The sequence below is a fragment of the Elephas maximus genome, chromosome 10, assembly GCF_024166365.1.
Source record: "Elephas maximus indicus isolate mEleMax1 chromosome 10, mEleMax1 primary haplotype, whole genome shotgun sequence".
NCBI classification, from domain to species: Eukaryota; Metazoa; Chordata; class Mammalia; order Proboscidea; family Elephantidae; genus Elephas; species Elephas maximus.
In genome coordinates this window covers 70599045-70606801 of record NC_064828.1, presented here as the reverse complement: position 1 = coordinate 70606801, position 7757 = coordinate 70599045, and the positions used below count along the sequence as shown (strand labels likewise).

At 40.7% G+C, this 7757-nt stretch overlaps 1 long non-coding RNA gene and 1 other non-coding gene across 2 annotated transcripts in view; both read left to right on the top strand.

Annotated features, from left to right (window-relative positions):
• Window positions 1-644: 644 nt before the first annotated feature.
• LOC126083973 (uncharacterized) overlaps window positions 645-7757 on the top strand; it is a 31416-nt gene continuing 24303 nt past the window's right edge. Inside the window, exons 1-2 of the long non-coding RNA XR_007518896.1 lie at window positions 645-838; window positions 1218-1297. This is a non-coding gene — a long non-coding RNA (uncharacterized LOC126083973). The remainder of the gene's footprint in view (window positions 839-1217; window positions 1298-7757) is intronic.
• Window positions 2599-2671, top strand: TRNAK-CUU (transfer RNA lysine (anticodon CUU)). The gene has a single exon. It is a non-coding gene; the product is annotated as a tRNA-Lys (tRNA).

Sequence of the window (7757 nt, the reverse complement as noted above, 5' to 3'; positions counted from 1 at the left end):
TATATGATCTGATTTAGATTTTTAGATGATATCTCTTGCTGCTGTATGAATAATAACTAAGAGAAAAAACAGAATAAAGGAGACTAGTTGAGAAGCTACTGCAGTCATGTGGGCCAACCGTAATGGAAGATGATTTGGACTACAGTGGTTGCAGTGGATATGGAAATATGTGGATGGATTTTAGAGACTCTGGGAGCCCTGGTGGTGCAGTGATTAAGCACTTGCCTACTAACCAAAAGGTTGGTGGTTGGAATCCACCAACAGCTCTGGGGAAGAAAGATGCGGCAGTCAGCTTCCATAAAGATTCCTTAGAAATCAGTTGGGGTAGTTCTACTGTCCTATAGGGTCCTTATGAGTTGGAATTCAAGTTAATGGCAATGGATTTGGTTTGGGTTGGGTTTACATCTACATCTATTCAGGGCTTGCTGAAGAATTGGATGTAAAGGGAAAAGAGGCATTTCAATTGCTTTTTCCTGCCAATGAACTCTTTTGGTAAGAAGCATCATAATTACATGGTTAGGTTTTATTCTTAAATAAAGGATATGAATTTACTTGGAAGACGAGTCACTTACTTTGCCCCACACTCATTAAAACATTTTAGTTGTGGTTCTTTCAGGAAAGATCCTGACTGAGACCTACTCAGAGGCTCCACAGGAGAAAGACCTGGCGATCTGCTCTCAACAAGAGTATAGTCTAGAAAACCTTATGGGGCAGCTTTCTACTCTGTCACAGGGGGCCGCTATGAACCAAAATCTACCCCGGGGCAGCTAACAACAACAGACCAAGAAAGCACTGAAGAAAGCAAAAAGTTATCGTCTTAGGAGGGTGTAACCTGAAGGTAAACTAAGTACTGCAAACTTATTTAGGCGTCCAGTTAAACTTTTAATTAACTACTTGTGTGTGGTAAACGCTAATGAGTGCCAAGTGCCTACCTTATATTCTAATTAGAAAATTGGTGCTCTTTCTGAACTCGTTGTTAGCTGAACTGCCTAGTTTGGGGCTGGATTGTTCATTTCTGTTGTGTTTTGGAAGAATTCATTGAATTGCCTCAGGTTCTTGATTAGTTGCTTGATTCCTAAGAAGACTTAAAAGGTGTAGGTATTGGTTGGTCGGTTTGGTTTTAATTAGGCTACTCCAAAGTATTTTTGGAAGTAGACCATATCTAATAAGCAAGCATACAAAATTGGTTTATAATTTATACACATCTTTTTTTATAGGGTAATAAGCTTATTGAGGTTATCAGGGACTATTTTATTCTTCTATCCACAAGAATACCTAACACGATGCCTTGCACTTAGTAAGTATTTAATAAATATGTTGAATATGCAAGTAAATACAGTTAAATTTACTTTCTAGTTTCATCTGTCAAGTTATAAAATAATCACAAATAAACCAAAGTTTGCAATTACAAGAAAAATTTGTTAGGAATAATTGTAATAATATTTTAAGCTTAAAAAAATTTAAATACTCAAATTTCATTTGTACTTTGAGGAATTTAAACATACAACATTATTTTATATCTTATTATTTTTTTCTTTTTAAAAATTGATTACTTCAGGAAATGTGATGCCCAATGTGTTTAGCTTCTAAATAATGTATATTAAGAATGTTGTTGTTTGTTGTTAGTTGCCATCGAGTGGATTACCACTCATATCCTAAAAATCTTTTGTTAGCCTCAGGTTTACAATTAGGTACTTCAACTTGCAGTTCTGAGAAGTTGGAAACCCTTCCCCACGCAACTACAGAAATCCGCAGAATTCCTTAGCCAGAAAGGTTACTGAGTATGCATAGGATATCCTTCCATTGTCTGAGTTTGTCATAATATGGCCAAAATCAGGTTCTGCTCTTCTCATCTTAGAATTTACATTCTTTACCTTAAGATTGAGTGATCCTTCCCAGTTTCTGTCATGCTCGATTGTCAGGCAGTTACCGGACAAAGCCTTTATTTTAATTGAATCAGAGCCCTTTTTACTCAATTTGGAAACCTTCGTGGCGTAGTGGTTAAGTACTAGGGCTGCTAACCAATGGGTCAGCAGTTCAAATCCCCCAGTCGCTCCTTGGAATCTCTGTGGGGCAGTTCTACTCTGCCCTACAGGGTCGCTACGAGTCGGAATCGACTCGACGGCGCTGGATTTTTCACTCAGTTTAGCTTTCCTGGACCCGACCGTACTTAAGTACCTACGCCTGGTTGTTCTTCAGTGTAACTAACCTCTTAGAGGTTGGACCTTTGCCCAAAACTGTAGGAATCTAATAAACCATTAGATGGGTGTTGGACAGCCTTCATACGTCTTGATGTAAAGAAAATAACATACTGGGCAGCAAATATTTAAAAACATTTCAGAAAAAAGGGTTCAATGACCCAGTAATGACTTGCATATAAGCTTTCAGTGAACTTGGGATATATATACTCGTTCCTAAAAATTCTTAATTCTGCTAAAGCATAGTAAATAAATATTCTAAACCGTTCTAACAAAATAATTCTGAAATACAGAATTAGCAATATAATGACTATAATGCAACACTGAAGGAGCAGGAACAGCATAATAAATCTAGTTGGAGGTCTATGAAAGGAGAAAAAAAAAGACTTGTTACACAAGTGCCCGGCTAGCTCAGTCGGTAGAGCATGGGACTCTTAATCCCAGGGTCGTGGGTTCGAGCCCCACGTTGGGCGCAAGGCTTTTGATTACGACTTTTAGTTTTCCCAGACATTTTTAGGTCTTAACAGGAAGCAGGAAGAGTTATTTAAATTAAGTTAATTTAAATACTCCCAATATTAACCAGATCTCTGGAAGGAATACTCCATTTTGCAAACCACAAGTGTCGAAAGTTGCGCTTGCGCACTTGAAAGCACACGCTCCCCTTTCATTTCGCGGATCTCTCCCAACCTCCCGCTCTAGCACGGGAAACTAAAAGGGCCGGGTTTAAGGTTGAGATTGGCATTCTGTGTTACTATGCATACTTGTATAAGAACAAAATTCTGAGCCCCAATTTTAGTTGCTTTTCTAAAACTTAGAGATCCGATGTAAAGGCAATTGGGGGTGCCGAAGGACTCTTAAGAAAAAGAACGAATTTATCCTCCTCCTGTTTATTTTCCTTCTTTCACCTGCAATACACTGCGTGTCCTGGGGGGGGGGATCCCTATGGGAATAAAAAAAAAATTTTTTTTTAATACACAGTGATAAATATTTCTTTCTGTAGTCAGATTTATACAACTAGTGCACAATTCAAAGTTTTCTTCAATTGTTCCTGGGACTATATCTATTTAAAAAAAAAAAAAAACGTTGCCTTGTAGTTGATTCCGATTCATCGTGACCCTGTAGGATAGGCTACAACTGCCCCACAGGGTGTCGAAGGAGCGGATGGTGGATTCCAACCGCCGACCTTTCGGTTAGAGACTGAGCTCTTAACCACTGCGCCGCTAGGGATTCATTTCATCCATGAATTGGCTGGATACTGGGAAATCAATATTCTGTAAGGTGAGGCTCTTTGAGAAAAAGGCACAAAAGAACTGAGATGTGAAAAGTAGGATAGGGAATTAGATATTTGAAGGCGGCGGGTTTTCTGTCTTCTTCCCGGTTCACTGAGAACTCTGAAGCAATCAGAGAACACCCCCACACACTCGCACCACCACATCTAGGCACGTTCTAGGTTCTTGTGCAGGGAGCTCCATAAGTGAAGGAGCCAAGCTCCTACCTGAAGCCAACCCTATGTAAAGCACTAGATCCTGTATCTTCCGAATGTTAGCCACCAACTTTTTCCCTACTCCAGAATCAATTTTTCTTCCTTCTTAATAGAAGCCCATTTGGTGCGGGGGCTAACCATAGAGGTCACCAGTTCGTATCCACCAGCCGCTCCTTGGAAACCCTATGGTGCTGTTCGTCCTGCCCTTACAGGATCGTTGTGAGTCCGAATCCATGCCAGTGGTTTTGGTTTTTGATTTTTCCCCTCAACATACAAACATGCTGTTATTTTTCTATCTTAAAACCTTGACCCAATTTCCCCTCAGGCTGTCATCCTATTCCCCTGCTTTCCTTTGGAACAAAAAAGTCTTCACCCAGTTTCCCCGCACTCACCATTCCTCTTACTGTCTCTTAATCCTGCTAATGCCCATTAGTCAAAGATCAAAGAAACACCTGTAGTTGAATTTAGTGCTGGAAGAGCACACGTCAGGAGTCATGGGGTGCCTCAGTAAGAACCTGTTATAGGATTTGGATTTTGGTCGAGTAATTTTGGGGAAGGCCTAAGGAAGCAGGGACTCTTTCTGGTTTGGGCTATCTCCAAAAGTGGGGGAAATTCTATGATCTTAAGGAATTTTGACTATAGGGAGTAAACGAAAAGGAGGATAAAGATAAAATTGGTAAATAGCTGCTCATTTAGCAAGAGAGGGGCGTTTGTTGTTTTGTGCTAGACTGTGACCTTGTTTGAAGTGGATGTTCTGTGAGAGGCAGGGGAAAATGGTTTAGCTATGTCAGATTAGTAAGAACATCGAGGTTTAGCTGTGCCAGATTATTCCCAGAATGTCAGGGGCTGTTTCTTTCTCAACCCACTCTAATCAAGATTTCATTACATCCTCCAAGGAGTCTACTGAAACTGCTCATAGTGGCACAATGGTTAAGAGCCATAGCGAGCTAGGACTGCTAACCAAAAGGTCGGCAGTTTGAATCCACCAGCCACTTCTTGGAAACCCTATAGGCCACTCTGTTCCATAGGGTCCTTATGAGTCCAGATGGACCTAAGGGCAACTGAAGCAGGGTAAGCATCTCCATACTACTAAAGCTAATTTCCAATTCCCAGTCCTAATCTACTTGACCTATCAGAAATTTGTTATACAAATTTGATTACTCCCTCCTGGACATACTTCTCCCCTTGGCTTCCAGGATACTAATTCTCTCTTGATTTCTCCCTGTGTCACTGATTCCTCCTTTTCTCTCCTACCTCTTAAACTCTGGAATGCTCCAGGGCTGGATCCTTGGTCCTCTTCTCAGGTCCATTCACACATTTGATGATCACATGGCTTTAAATACCAGCTATTTGCAGATGACTCCCGACTTTATATTTACAGCCCTGAACTCTTTCTTAAACCCCAGATTTATGTCTCAAATTTAACATGTAAAAATGTAATCTTGATCTTTGTCCTCAAAATTGTTTCACCTGTAGCTTTCCTTTTTTCAATTAATGTTAACACCATCTTTCTAGTTGCTTGCCTGCTGTGTGCTGTCGATTCCAACTCATATTGACCCTATAGGATAAAGTAAAACTGCCCCATAGGGTTTCCAAGGCTGTAATCTTTACGGGAGCAGATTGCCACATCTTTCTCCCAGAGTGGCTGGTGGGTTTGAACCGTTGATCTTTCTGTTAGCAGCTGGAGTGCAACAACCACGGAAACACTGACTCCCCTTTCTCTCCCACTTCTATTAAGAGTGACCTCCAATAGTCCCCTCCAACACTAACTCTCCCGGCCACGTGACTAATTTAGACCAATGGGACATTAGAAAGCCTGCTGCAAGTAGTGTCTTAATTGTTTATACACTGTGGCTTGGACGCAAGTTGCCAAGAAGTCTGAGTACCCTGAAACTGCCATACTGTGAGGGCACCTAAGATAGCCACATGGAGAGAGGCCGTGTGGAGGAGAGGCCATGTGACGAGCACTGAGACACCAGATTTGTAAGAAAGCTATCTTTCATCCCAACATACCAGCTGAACACAGTTGAGTGTATATTCCCTGCCAATGCCACATGGAGAACTGCCCAGCTGAACCTTGCTTGACTTTCTGACTCATAGAATCAAGCAAATAAAACTTACGTTGTTTTATGCCACTAAGATTTTGGATAGTTTATTACACAGCAATATATAACCAAAACACCCACATCAAATCTATCATAAAATTCTGTTGATCTACCTTCAAGATATACCTGGAATCAGACTTTCCTGCTATCACCCTGGTTTAAACTTTCACCTCTCACCTGGATTACTGTGATAGTGTCTTAACTGATCTTCCTTTTTCAGCCTGACACCTTAAACTCTAGCATAATATCAAGAATAAACCACTTAAAACAAGTCAACTCTTGCCATTACTCTGCTCAAAACCTTCCAGAGATACCGTTTCACTGGTTAAAAGCAGATGTCCTTACAACAAGATCTGCCTACCCCTCTGACTTCATCTCCTATTACTTCTCTTCTTGCCTACTCCACACCAGTCAAACAGGCCTCCTTGGTGGTGCTGGAAGATGCCAGGAGTGTTCTTTCTTAGGGCTCTTGCCCTGGCTGTTCTTTTTTCCTGAATCGCTTTGCCTCCCAGATATCTACACAGCTAATGCACTCACTCAGTTTGTCTTTGCTCAAGTCACTTTCTTAAGGAACTCAACACTGACCACCTTGTTCTGACAACTGCCTCACCATCCACCTTATCGTATTTTTTCCACAGCACATTAAACAAAAAAAAAAAGCCGTTGCCACCCAGCAGATTGACTCACAGCCATCCTATAGAACAGAGTAGTAGTGATCTCATGGCTTTAAATACCAGCTACCTACCCCATAGTTTCTTTACCTGAGCATACTGTCACATCTTTTTCCTACGGAGCAGCTGGTGGGTTCATACTGCCAACCTTTTGGTTAGCAGACAAGCGGTTAACCACTGCACCACCTGGGCTCCTATTCATAGCAATATCATCTTCTTATTTACATAATGCTCTATTATCTGTCTCCTTGGAATGTAGGCCTCACAAAGGCAAGGATTTTTGTCTGTTTGTTCACTGATGCATCTCAAGCACCTAAATTAGTACCTGGTAGATGTTCAAGAAATGTGCTGAGCTAGTAAATTACATTCCTTACTCATAGCAACCCTATAGGACAGTGTAGAACTGCCCCATATGGTTTCCATAGGGTCACTATGAGATGGAATTGACTTGATGGCAGTGTTTGGTTTTTGGTTTACATTCCTAAACCTCAGCCAGAAGTCAGAGATCTTGTTTTTGATATTATTCAGTGATGGGAAAACTTCTCATAAATAATTCAGTAAAAGATAGGATCAATATGAATACAAAGTAGAAACTTTTATTTTTCTGCAAAAAATTCCAAACCCACTGTGGCCGAGTTAATTCCAACTCATAGCGACCCTGTAGCTTTTTCTGCTAAAAGAGGTAATCAATTCACTATCCCAGCAATTTCACTGGGAGATTTCAACACCGAGAATTAGAAAAGCCTTACTCTTATGGACCTTATAATCTAGCAAAAAAGATAAAACCTATCTAGAAATGATTACAAGGTAAAAGTTATGATGTACTCAGATCATGTGCTTATGGGAAAGATCACTACTTTGTGAGAAAGGGTACTGTGGAAGTGTAATAGGCCCAGAGGACATAACCCAAAAAAAAAAAAAAAATCTGTTGTTATCCAGTCAATTCCTGTTGCTGTCCAGTCAATTTCGACTCATGGTGACCCCACGTGTTACAGAATAGAACTGCCCCATAGGGTTTTCTTGGCTGCATCCTTTACGAAAGCAGATCACCAGGCCTTTCTTCCACAGTGCCATTAGATGGATTCAAACCGCCAACCCTTAGATTGGTAGTCAAGTGCAAATTGTTTGAGCCACTCAGGGACCTCTAGAAGACATTAGAATACATTAGGAAGCTGAATAGCAAAAGTGAACTTTCATTTTATTCACTGGCTTAACATGGTTTTCAAGTTCTTCATGATCTAATCTTAAATGATATTAGCAAGGCCTGAACACAATGCCACCCTTTGCTGTTGGATAACAC